Below are 13,184 nucleotides of genomic sequence, written 5' to 3'. Positions count from 1 at the left end.
TGAGAGCGTAATCAGAGAAAGTGGTGTGCCAGCCAGAAAAGCGTCGCTGACTGGACGCAGAACATGGGCATACGGCATCCCGCCGCATGTTAAAGAGACCACAATGGAACCAGAGGGAAACGCAACTCGCGTCGTGTCTGCCCTCTAGCCCGGCCGCGATTTTTCTTAGGGCGAGCGTAAGCGGGGAACGCGGGGTTACAACCAGGTGACGCAGCCGCGCGTCGCAGCGCTATGTTTAATATGTATGGATGCTATGAGCGAGGCGGAGACATGCGCTGAGGTCGACACCTGGCGGTGTGTTAAGGCGTTGACAAAATTGCACTTTTATTGAAAACGTGCCGAACGGGACGCACGCGTAGCAACGACGCGTTGCAGGAGCTAATTTTCTATTACTTCACTTTACCGTCCCAAGACGGTGACACCACCCCTTCGATCGAGAACACTGTGAGAGGAGAGTGTGAGATATAAAAGGCGCGTTTGTAAAGCGTCTGGAGTCTGTGACTGTAGTGCAGTGGATAGCGTGTCCGGCATCTGTTCTTGCGGACCGAGCCGTCGTGGGTTCGATGCCCGTTAATGGACCTTTTTTCTTTGCCATCTGATGGCTACATTTTTTCAACGTCATTTCTGTTGTATATGAAAGAAGATGAGGATGGTCGCGTGGGGACAGGAGATAAAGAAGATGATGTTCAGGCATCGGATGCATCGTTTCTCTCTGTTCTAAATACAACATATTGGGGACGAGATTTCAACCCATGCAAGAGCAAGAGTCCTGGTGATTTCTGCTGCATCACCACAATGAGCATTCCGGGATTGCAACCGCCACCGCCTTTCCTGCCTTCGCCTGGTCATCCGGCTGTCCCATGGGACCAGTGGAAGCAGGTCTTTCAGACGTACATGGTGGCTTCTGGAGCTTCAGAGCTTCCAGCTGAACGCCGAAAAGCTATCCTGCTTACATGTCTTGGTATGGAGGGGCAGTGGATCTTCTCTACACTGAAGCCAGCGGACTTGCTGTCTGGCTCTGCTTCCGCTACTAGTCCTTCGAGCACAGGTGACGCCGGGTCGACGAATGACGCGTATGACTCTGCAATTGCCCTGCTTTCGGACCATTTCAAGCGTTCAGTCAACGTCATCGTGGCTCGAAAACGGTTCAGTCGCCGTGCTCAGCATGCAGGTGAGACAGCGGAAGAATACGTTGCTGCTTTACAAATCCTCATTGCCGACTGTAATTTTGGAAGCATCGCTGATGAGATGCTACGTGATCAGCTTGTCTCGAAAACGACGAATAATCATTTACGTGAGCGGTTACTTTTTGAATGCTCCTCACTGACGCTCTCACGAGCTATAAAAATTGCTAATCAGTACGAAGAAGCCGTGAGTCATGCTAAGGAATTTTGCGACGATGCTTCAGTTCCTCACGTTAAAACAGCGCAAAGCTCTGCTCGGTCTTCTGAACAACCAAATGAACGCACAACTTGTAATAAGTGCAAAGCCAAAGCATCTGAGCATCCCGTACAAGGTACCACGAACCTTCGAGCTTGCTATCGTTGTCGAGCGACTGATCATCTTGCAAACAGTCCTGCAAGTAAGGCCCGCAAACGCAGATGTCGTTGCTGCGAGATGATTGGCCACTTGGATTTTATGTGTAGGTCGTCTGGATATTCAGCTAAAGTTCAACAAGTTGATGATGACGACGACGCGAGCTCCCAGAGTAGCGGAAAAACAGTTTGTGTTGTCAATGGACACAAGCATGGCATTTACGCATCCGTCGCTGTGGAAGGTCGCCCTATCTCGTTTCTATTTGATACGGGATCCTCTGTCACTATTCTGGCTGAAGAACTCTATCATCAGTTTTTGCAAGCACTTACACTTTGAAACCTACCTCAGTGCAGCTTTTCGACTACTCCAAGTCAAAGATAAGAGTTCGAGGATGCTTTGTCGCTTCAGCTGCGTTCCAAGACAGAACTGCTTGTATTCTTCTATATGTTGTATCTGAAGGCACCACTGTACTAGGCTTAGACGCCATTGCGGCACTACAGATGAATATTGAAGGTAAATCGCTTCAGTGTCTTGCATTGGCCTCCAGCACTCCTACATTGCCAGCTGAGCTACGTTCTGAGTACGAACACCTCTTTGACAGACAGCTCGGACTTGCCAAAGGATTCAAACACAAGGTTAAGGTTCGTGATTCCGTTCCACCCGTTGCCAGCAAGCTACGACGGCTGCCGTTTACCCTTCGTGAACAAGTGTCGGCTGAACTGCAGATACTTGAAGCCCAAGACATAATTGAGCGCGTTGACGCCTCCCAGTGGGTTTCCCCTATAGTGGTTATTCGCAAGAAGGATGGTTCTATACGAATGTGTGTTGATCTGCGAGAGCCCAATAAAGCTGTAATTGTTGATAGCTTTCCACTACCACAGATAGACGAGCTGCTGCACAGCTTAGCTGGCGCCAAGCGATTCTCGAAGCTGGACTTGGCGTCTGCCTACCATCAACTAGAGCTAGATCCTGAGAGTCGTGATCTGACTACCTTCATCACGCACGACGGGCTTTTTCGCTTTAAGAGAGTATGTTTCGGCTTGGCTTCAGCCCCGTCAGCATTTCAAAAGATGATGCATCTCATACTGAAAGGGTGCAAAGGTGTACTTTTCTACATCGACGACATTATCGTATATGGTCGTTCTCGAGAAGATCATCTTTCAAATCTCCGCATCGTTTTGCAACGACTTTCTAAAGCGGGCCTGAAACTCAACCAGAAGTGCGTTTTCGACGTCACGGAACTAACGTTTCTCGGACATGTTGTGAACGGCAAAGGACTCTTTCCACTAGCGTCATCTATCCAAGCGATGAAAGAAGCTCCAGCGCCTTCAAACATCAATGAACTTCGTTCCCTGCTTGGTCTGGCGGGATTTTACTCCAAGTTCGTTCCCCACCTTTCGGATGTTGTGGAACCTTTACGGGCATTGCTTCGAGGCAACGAGCCATTTGCTTGGACGTCAGCTGCCGAAGAGAGTTTCGTCGGTTTGAAATCACTGCTGACAACTTGCAAGGTTCTACATTTCTTTGACCCGAACCTACCCGTCATCGTCACGAACGATGCCTCCGGGTATGGACTGGGCGCTGTGCTGCAACAAGATAACAAGGGGATTCTACAGACGGTTGCCTTTGCTTCCCGTACCTTGAGCCCACAAGAAAGGAAATACTCTGCAGGCGAACGTGAAGCCTTAGCATGTGTTTGGGCCTGTGAACATTGGCACGTGTACCTTTCGGGTCGCCCCTTTGTCTTGCGAACCGACCACAGTGCTCTTGTCACCTTGCTCTCAACCAAAGGTGTTGGACATCGGCCATTGCGAATTTCACGTTGGTCAACGCGACTTCTTTCTTACAACTACACCGTAGAGTACCGTAAGGGAAGCGATAGTGTGGCGGCTGATGCGCTCTCTCGACTGCCTTTGCAAGGAGAAACTGATCAGGTTGCCGAAGATGAGTTTGTATGCCTTCTTTCTCCAATGGTAACCATTGCAAAATTACAAGCGGAGAGTGCATCTGACAGTACAATCGCAAAAATCATTGACTTCGTTTTGTCATCTTGGCCTGATAAAGTATCTCTGGAAGCGGAGCTAATGCCATATTTTCATGTACGTGCAGAACTATTCATTGTACACGACTTGCTTTACCGTGGTGACAGGATCGTAATTCCAAGTACCCTTACTCGTCGTTTGATGGAAGTCGCACACGAATCACATCCGGGGATCAGTCGTACGAAAAGCCGTTTGCGAGAGTTGTACTGGTGGCCTCGAATGGATAACCATGTAGAACAACTGGTTAGAACATGTGTTGTTTGCCAGTCATGTGACAAATCAGCACGGCCAACCACAGCACCTATGCATCCAGTAGCTTTCCCTGACAATCCTTGGGAGAAGATTGCCATTGATATTATTGGCCCATTTGAGCAAGCTCCCATCAATTGCCGTTATGCAGTGACGCTTATTATCACAGCAAATGGCCAGAAGTTTTTTTTTTGCAAGACAAGTTTCTACGGCGACGGTCAAGAACTTTCTGCTACAAGTGTTTTCTCGTGAAGGCTACCCGAGTGAAATGGTTTCCGACCACGGACCGCAGTTCAGCTCGGCTGAATTTGAAGAGTTCCTTCAGGAACGTGGCATACGCCATTGCTCTTCTTCAGTTTACCACCCGCAAGCAAACGGGCTTGTAGAAAGGTTTAACAGAGTCCTCAAATCTGTTGTCCAGATGGCAGTATACGAGCGGCGTGATATCCGTGTCGCCGTGACAGACTATTTGGGGGTCTACCGCTGCACACCTTATGACACAACGGGAGTTGCACCCGCCGTTTTGCTGCACGGACGACTGCCACGAACACGCTTAAGCATTGTTGGATTACCGGATTCTTCATTTCACGAAAATCCAGCACAGGCGATGAAATGGCTGCGTCAGCGTGTCAGACAAAACCAAGCTTCTTCCAAACTTTACACAGACTGCCGTCGCGGAGCCCCAACAAGACACTTTGCCGTCGGCGACTATGTCCGCATGAGAAAGTCGTCAGTTCACGGGAAAATATCTTCGCGCTTTTCGGAACCGAAGAAGATTATTGAGCAACGAGAGCCAGCTTCATTTCTTTTGGATGATGGGCGAGTGTGGAACGCCTCCAAATTTCAAGCGATACACCCAAAAGCTGCGGAGAAGTGCACATGTCAATCGACCTGGTATTCTAGAGTGGACTCTACCACTACCTGAACAACATGCTGACTGTCCATCTACGTCACGGCAAGAAATAGCAGCACAAGCCAGCAGTGAATCAAGTACTCAGCCGTCTTCACTGCTGGACAAAATGACCGGCCAACCACCACGGAAGAGCGCACGAGTAAAAAAAAAACTCCCTTGATGCTTAGGGACTATGCGCTACGCAAGCGATAGCTTTTTTTTTATCAACCGGGGAAATGTTGTATATGAAAGAAGATGAGGATGGTCGCGTGGGGACAGCAAATAAAGAAGATGATGTTCAGGCACCGGATGCATCGTTGCTCTCTGTTCTAAATACAACAGTTTCCGTAACGAAAATACGTCACTGAAGTCTTGGTGGACCCCGGCATAAAACACTTTCGTGTTAAAAAGAAAGAAGTATACAAAAAGCAAGAAAGAAAAATGTACTGAGAAACAAAAAATTGAAATAAACAGATACAAAAAAGAAATAAAAGAAGCACAGAGAAAGAGAAAACTAAAGAGAAGCAAGAAAGGCTGTCCAGATACGATCTTCCCTCAGGCTTGGCACCACTAGTGTGAGGCTGCCATGATTTTATACCGAAGAAAGAGAATATGCAGACGAGCAGCCTAAGCCGCCCACAACAGTTATGAGGTAAGTGAAGAAAATGCAAGGCAACAAGGAAGGATATAGAAAATGTCCGAAGAGCCTATTTTCTCTAGCTGGCTCTGTCCTGAAGTTCTAACTTCTTGAAGCCACTCCCAACATGGTCTGCCAAGTCAGCTGAGAGGGACGAAAACCGAGCTTAGGCTTGGGCTCGAGGATCCCCATTTCGAGGCCTCGCACGGCTATAGATCGGAGGAGTAAATGCCTTTTAAAGTGACACGGTTTAAGAGTTCTTTTCACAGAAATTCCGGTGTGGGTGTCAGAGGTGTCTTTTGTTTTGAGCGAAAAATCAGCATTGTGCGTGAGCTACAATTCAAGGGTATGCTAATACAGAAGCAATAAAGAATCTTCAGTTTGAGTGGGATCGAGGATTAGAACCTGCGACCTCTCGCTCCATGGCGCGATGCGGTTAGCTGCTGGGCCACCACTCATACATACTCTACAATACTAATGGCGAGCTCTTTCTGTACACCATTTAGTGTTGGTAGAACGCACATCTCAGGTTTTCGGCGGCTTCATTATCACCTGCGAGATGATGCAAAGGGCCGCTTTTACACGGTATCGCTCCGCCATGTGGGCGTGTGACCGTGTCGCCGTGTTTCGTCGCGCCGCATGCACGGACGCTGTAACCGGAGGCCGTCCGCACTTTGTGTTTCTTTGTGTCACGGTTTAGGTCTCCACCGAGAAGCGAAGCCAGGCTAGCGATTACGAAGGCTATACAAACACGGTGCGATTACGCTGTAGCGTTCTAATCTTGAAAGCGAAGCTGAAGTGCCCTCCAAGTTTTTACCTCGCGTACGCGCTGACGCTGCTGAAATGCCTGCCAAAGCAGATGCCCTTGCGGAAAAAATAGAGTACATGGAAGGGAAACGTTGATTATTTGTCTTAAAGAGACCCTGAAACCATTTGACGATTTTGTACGAACACATTGGGTCGGTAGAGCAAGTCCTAAGGATCATTTACAGACATATTTAAGCTCTGTGCGTACACTGTGTAATTTATTACAAGGCTTTAAAGCTGCGAATCGCCACCGAACAGAGCGGCTCAGCCAAACGCGTTTTCAAAGCACCCACTTATTGCGATGTCACGCAGACGGCTGATCTGATATATGTCCAGTACTCGTCATTGAACCACCTGTGGGCAGCGAGCGACGTCTGCCTGTGTTACAGCGTGCTCCGTGTTCACGTGATCTGAGCGACAGCGTTTACCTCGAGGTGTCTTGGACACAGTGAATTGCCCTAGCCACGTGTGTACCATATATCTCGCAATTGGTGACTTGTAAAGCTGCGATATCCTGCAAGGTTTGTGAGGCATCTGGCGAGCGGAATCCCTTCACCTCATCGCTGCAATGAGCGTCGCGCTCTCGCTATACGTTCAACGCTACGATCCACGAGTCTGCGGCTGTAACTTCACCCCTGAAGACGCAACCACATTGCCCGAGTTTATTCTTATAGATGATCGTTCTCGAATTCTTTTCGTTTGTCCTCATACTTTTGCAGGTTGTCGCCGTACAAGATAATAAAATAAGATCGGCTGCTGGTGTCTAATAATAATAATGTATGGAGTTTAACGTCCCAAAACCACGATATGATTATGAGAGACGCCGGAGTGGAGGGCTCCGGAAATTTCGACCACCTGGGGTTCTTTAATGTGCACCTAAATTTAAGTACACGGGCCTCAAACATTTTCGCCTCCGCCGAAAATGCAGCCGCCGCGGCCGGGATTCTATCCCGCGACCATCGGGTCAGCGGTCCAGCGCCATAACTACTAGACCACGGTGGCGGGGCGGCTTGAGTCGGCGCAGATATCAACCACTCCGCGAGCTTCGTCTTTGTTGCCAGACGGCGTGCTGCCGGGCACACTGGGCCTCCGAGGTGACGCGCAAGCTGTCGGCGCGCAATATCGGAGGCCATGACTTTGTGAAGCTCACACCGTCGAGCGCGTTAATGAGAGCACTGCGATTGCCGGCGATGCCAGCGTGTCTGTGAGTTGAGGGTGCAAGGCAGTGGTGAGTAGGAAGGTATTCATATAATTGTCCGTAGCGGCCTTATGTACACGGTGCGTCGCTTATTTCTGGTGGGAATGATTTAGGGATGCTCTTGCCTAAACGCTCACAAAACTTCAAAAAAAAAAGAACCGTTTCAGGGTCCCTTTAAGGGTCACAAACACCGCACAAGATGATCAAGATCGGCAGGAAAAATTGGGGTTGGCATCAAGACTTCTATAATGACGTCACTTCAGCTAGCTTTCCCCTCCTAGGTCCCCAAAGACAGGCCAGAAAAGCTGCTGTAAGCGAAGCATAGATGCGTTCTTATTTCTTACTTAGGGCGTAGTTACTCGCATCATCACGAAAACATGTTGCCGAGCACTTCAGAAGAAACGACAGCTTTCGCCACCTCCTCAGCTTCCTTTTAACGCCTTGGTGCCTCTTTTAAAGAATCATCATGGGTGTTGCCGTTGCACATACTTGAAAAGTGACGAGCTTTGCACATTACCATTGAGCCATAGATTTATTTTTGCAGTCGCGCATCATGTCGTATTTAGTTGGACGTCAGAAGGAGAGTTCTCATTTCATAGAGTTTGCTTTTTCTTCGGTTAGAGGTCACAAGGGCACCCTTTAGTCGTGAGTTTTCCTGATCGGTGAAACACGCATGTATCATTGAATATTTTGAATCACTCGTAGATGTTCTATTAAGAGCTGATAAAGTCGTTTACTTCGTCTTGCAACTGCGGAATGGCTTGTTTGGCATAAGCTGGCTAGTGTCGTCTCGTGAACCATTGTCCTTGGACTCAGTCTTCTACACACTCTGTCTCTAGTTGTCAGCGAAGCCTGAATAGGTAGTTTGTTTTCTACAGAGCAGCTGCGCTGTCCACGGTGTTGTCCGTAGCTACACATGATGTAGCTGTGATTAAGGTGAACTACGACGTCAACTTGGTCGAGATTTTTGAGGTTAATTTTAAGATAACTCGACAAATTAGACATCATAGTTGACCTTAATGGCAGCTACATCGTGTGTATAACTAATCGTGGAGCATTTATAAAATGATGACCTTTTGCCCCGTAAGCTCCACCCATGGGATCTTAACGAGCTGTTCCCTTGTCTAAGAGCACTTGTATTATCCGACGAACGAACATAACTCACCTAGCATAACTGTTGCGAAGTATTCCTTCTCCTCGCACTTGCTGCTTCCAAGGCGTTTATGCGTTCCCAACGCATAAGGCGTTCTCAAAGGCGCCTTCGTAACGTTGTACGCCTAAGCAAACAAGGGCGTATTTCAGGCGTCTTTCTGCCACACAAGAATAATCCTGATTTATCTGGCGTAATTTATTTACTCAAAAACTGCGCGCTCCCCAATATCATATCAAGAATGATATGCCACGCCTCTAGCGCTCACCGCTAGCTACGGAAAGGAACCGGTCGAGCGATGATCGCGCAAGGAACATGCGATAAGACGATTACTTTTTTGAGGCAGAAGAACGCCACAAACACGTTTTCTTCTCCGGGTGCATGGTGATGGGAAGGTCCGTAATTACTAACACAGCGTCTTCTTTAAAAGTTCCCTGAGACGGCCCTTTATATTGTGTAATCTATATAAATACAGCAAGAAAAAGTCGTTTGCGCCATAATTTAAGGCGAGCACTCTCTATCGAGTGAGCTAGTGGGAATAATTGTGGTCGGTCTTAGAAGCCACACGTTTAGTCCGTAACTTCTTCGCCGATCAGTTGAGGCTAAGGTTGGCTTTCAGCAAATATGTAGGCACATATAAGGTATGGGAGGCCACGTCATTGTCTTTGTCTGGTTGATCTCTGCCACTAGGTGGCTCCACAAGCCCTGCCGTTCCTGCTATCTTTTCCTCTAAAAGCGCTGTGAACCGAATCATGCTGGATGTATGAGCGAGGTTAAGAAACACGCCTCGTCCTAAATAGATAAGTGGCTGTGAACTATGTATGGGTCCCCTCTGCAATCTGCAGCTGTTCGCGCAAGCCACCCTGTATTAACAATAAAAAAAACATCTCATGACGTTCTAAAAGCTCTGCTGACTGCACCAGCACTTCTCTTTTAATAAACCCAAGTACCTACGCTACTACCTCAATTGGCTTGTACCCAATCGGCAAAGCCGTTTTCACTTTCCCTAAAAACAATTGCAAAGAATGAAATTTCTCCGTGGCAGTTTGACTTGCAATGTAATTAAAAATCAAGGCGGAATTCTCCCAAACGTTGGTGTATGTGCGCATATATTGCCACGCGCACACTTTTTTTATTGCGATGTAGCCGGTTTGTCATTCGTAGTACAACCACTGCCTTTCCCGAACCGCGAACGAATGTCTGGGAACCTTCCTTATTATGTTCGAATATTCTGATAGGTTTGATCGCGTAAAGTCGAACAGTTGAGTTTATTCTGGAACTAGCGCGGCCACCAGAGATAAGACTCGAACGTTCCATGCCGCATGTAAAGTTCCTACGCGCCTAAAACACGTCAGATTATTCACGACCGACACTCTGTTCGCCGCTATCATTGTACAGTGTGTATGGTGTGCAGTTTGACCTCTTGTTTACCGGCACAGGTTCGCCCAAATAAAGTGTTTCGTCTAGAACATGCCGACTGCTGCCTTCGTCAACATCACGAACACGTGAAGTCTGGTGGAGGTGCTTTCCGGTCCACTGTATCCCAGGCCCCCATCCAGCCGTGAGCCAAGCCCAACCAGTCAAGAGGACACCAATGCCAACCCTTACCAGCGAGCCAGCCACAGGCAGCAAGGTCTTCGACGAAAATACGGACCCCTACCGAAGAAGACCGCACCACAACAAAGAAGACAACAGCCACGACGACGGCGCCTGTGTCGCCTACAGTGGTCGTCATGCAACAACCAAGGGAAGGCCGCAGACTTTCCGCGGATAACCATGAGAGGATCCAGAAAGCTGGCTTGAAGGCATACGGCCGCGTGCCACGTTCAACAACTGAGAGTGTGACGAGAGGCTACGCCACGTTGTTTTCCTTGAAGATGGCGCAAGGACCTGGTTTCTAGAATCGAGAGTCCCACGGTTAACACCAAGGGACCTCTTCCGCACCGGATTCCTGAACACTTTCCCGAGCGTCGTCCGGAAAGAAAAGGGCTGAAACCCTTCTGGAGACTCGTGTTCGGCTCCCCAAAGAGAACATCGGCATGTACACCGAAGGCGTTTCAAGAAACAGGGTTCAATTGACAGAGGACATGTGTCTGACAAACTTCTAAGATAACCTTGCACTGTAATACATCGCCATTGCATTTCTGACTGTGATTTTCTACGCACGTCATAAACACTCGTCAGATATCGACAGCACGTTGTTTCTGCGCGACCTGTGCAACGGCTGTGCTGCTTTCCTCGGCTCATTTCCTTAGCCTCAGGTATCTCTACACCATTCGCAGTAGCGTGTGTCGTAGTTTTTCGAAATAAACAAAATATAGACATGTGCATGAGCTGTGCGCCGCAAGCCAAACGAAAATACTGATCGCGCGTTTCAACTGCGCACAAAGAGAGACGCCCGAGTAACGCTTTTTATTGCATTAAATAGCAAAGTATACCGTTTTACTGCAAAAAATACCTCGTGGCTGCCGCCTAACGCACGGCGCTTTAGTGCCCTAATATATATCTAGAACGAATTATCAAAGGCTCCGAGCACAGATGTCGATTGAACAGGCTATCGGTGACTGCGATGGAGGTGAAGTGATAGTAGCGGCGTACCACCTAAAAAAATATTTGGCATAAAAGCGGCCGCCGCGTGCGAGTGAATACTTTATTTCGTCTTTCAGCATACTCTCGCCCCCTCTATCGTGTTTGGCGACTTTTATCAATGGCGTGAAAACCAAAGAAAAAACGCCCACGCTGGATGAAATGCTGGCTAGGGTCTCGTATGGCATTTGCCTGTGGCGCCGCTTGTTCGTTGAATGTTTTGCCTTTATTTTTTTTAGAACGGCCGCCCTTTTGTCCTTTACGGTCCATGTCACAGTCACAGATAGCCTGTTCAATCGACCTCTGTGTGCGGAGCAGCCTCTGATAATTCGTTCAACTTACATTTAAACGAACCGCGCGTTAGCGCCAGTAACGGCAGTAAAATAATCCGCGTGTTAGGTCGGCAGTAACGTGCCAATTTTTCTAAAATTTACATGATCTAAGGAAATGACTGCAAAAATTAAGCAGGGAGTAATCTTCGCATACAATAAAAATCCAATGTTTCTAAACAAGCGGTACAACTTTAGTTTTAAAGATGTTTCGCTAGAGTTACGATTAAAAAAGATCATTAAGAAATCTTCGTTAGTGAGCGAGGTTGGTGGATAGGAAAAAATATCTTGACGCGCTCCATAGGCCCAGAACAATGCTCTGTCAGTTCGAGGCGCATAGCGCCTGTTTCTTTTTTTTAATATTTGGTGCTAGTGAGCTGAAACGCTGTATAATTGAACGTCCCTTACTTTCGTAATGTGCATTGTATTTTACACGGCTTTTAGTGGTAACATGCGTAAACATCGCTACGTATAATTGGCTATGATGACAGCATACGGAATATTGATTTGGGCTCGAGGGTATTATTATTATTTTAATATTTATGCTAATTTGCGCATTCATGCGATTGTGGTACAGCTTTTTATTATTTGTAAAAGCACACCGCTCTGATGCCATTATCAGTGCGGACCATAAGTGAAGCCATTAATTCCTCGTCGTGATACAGGTCTTTCTCGTAATCTTCTTTTCGCATCTGCGAAAGAAACTCTATTGTTTTTTTCTTTTTGGAAACAGCGGTAGGGAAGGCCACGAGTGCTCTGAGGATGTACATAATTAGGAAACACTGAGCGTACTTACAGGTATATGAACTCGTTCTCCATTTTCTTCAGATATGAACATGAAATCGTCGGAGAAAACCTCGCTTTTTTTCAGGTTTAGAGTCAAACGGTCATTTATTTTCAAAAGTTTCCCTTCGTCAGAACCTCGTGCGCTGAGCAGGGTTGGATATACAATACCATGTTCTGTTCATAGAAATTAGGAAAAACATCTTTAAATACAGAAGGATGAAGTGCATTACTGTTAGCACACTTTATTGTGTTTATATGCCCCTTGCCTGGAAAGATTGAGTGACCGCCCTATTGAAAATTTTGCCACCATGTGGAATGGTGGATTCCACGATCCGTCATTATGGTCGTATATGGTGCCTAGCCTCCGCACATAAATAATTGTATAGAACGACATGTAGAAAGCATTATTAAAAAAAGGAACTGCCGCCACGAGGAGTCGAACGTGCTTTCTTCGGATCCCGAGCGAGTACATTACTACTACGCCACGCTGACACATGTCTTGCTTTCTGTATATTGACTAGTCAACATACTTATACACCATTTGGCTTCCGCTTGTGTGTCGCCTCTTGAGATATACGCGATCTTCACCTCCTACTAAAATCTGCATATTTATTAAATGCAAACAAACTGCTAAAGATTGACACGTCGATAATGGCAACAACACTATCTTTTTTTCAGAATTCACGACGTAGCTAAAGAAAATCTCAAGTGGACCGAGAAGAGGTACAGTTTGCCGGCGTTTACTGCCAAGTTAATAGCCGTTTCTCGTTCTTCCAAAGGGCGACATGTGCCGAGGCTTTATGTCGACTCTATCTCATTTTGATAATAAGCGCGTACAATTGATGCAGTATTGTGATGTTTTTTTATGCAACGTATAGCGCGAACCGTGCCAGCGCACTGATCTGAAGTGCTATCATTAGCTACAGCTACGTACGGCTTGGTGAAAAATGAAATGCCGTGCGCGGGAAAAAT

The 13,184-nt window shown here is 47.3% G+C and overlaps 1 long non-coding RNA gene across 1 annotated transcript; it reads right to left on the bottom strand.

The window, feature by feature from the left end:
- Positions 1–8,532: 8,532 nt before the first annotated feature.
- On the bottom strand, positions 8,533–12,382 carry LOC119394396 (uncharacterized). Its single transcript, XR_005184128.2, has 3 exons — positions 12,223–12,382; positions 12,029–12,118; positions 8,533–8,638 (listed from the first exon to the last, which is right to left on the bottom strand). It is a non-coding gene; the product is annotated as an uncharacterized LOC119394396 (long non-coding RNA).
- Positions 12,383–13,184: the final 802 nt, after the last annotated feature.

The sequence above is a fragment of the Rhipicephalus sanguineus genome, chromosome 5, assembly GCF_013339695.2.
Source record: "Rhipicephalus sanguineus isolate Rsan-2018 chromosome 5, BIME_Rsan_1.4, whole genome shotgun sequence".
In the NCBI taxonomy this organism is placed as follows: Eukaryota; Metazoa; Arthropoda; class Arachnida; order Ixodida; family Ixodidae; genus Rhipicephalus; species Rhipicephalus sanguineus.
The sequence above is the reverse complement of the archived record's forward strand: the minus strand, read 5'-3'. Positions and strand labels throughout refer to the sequence as shown.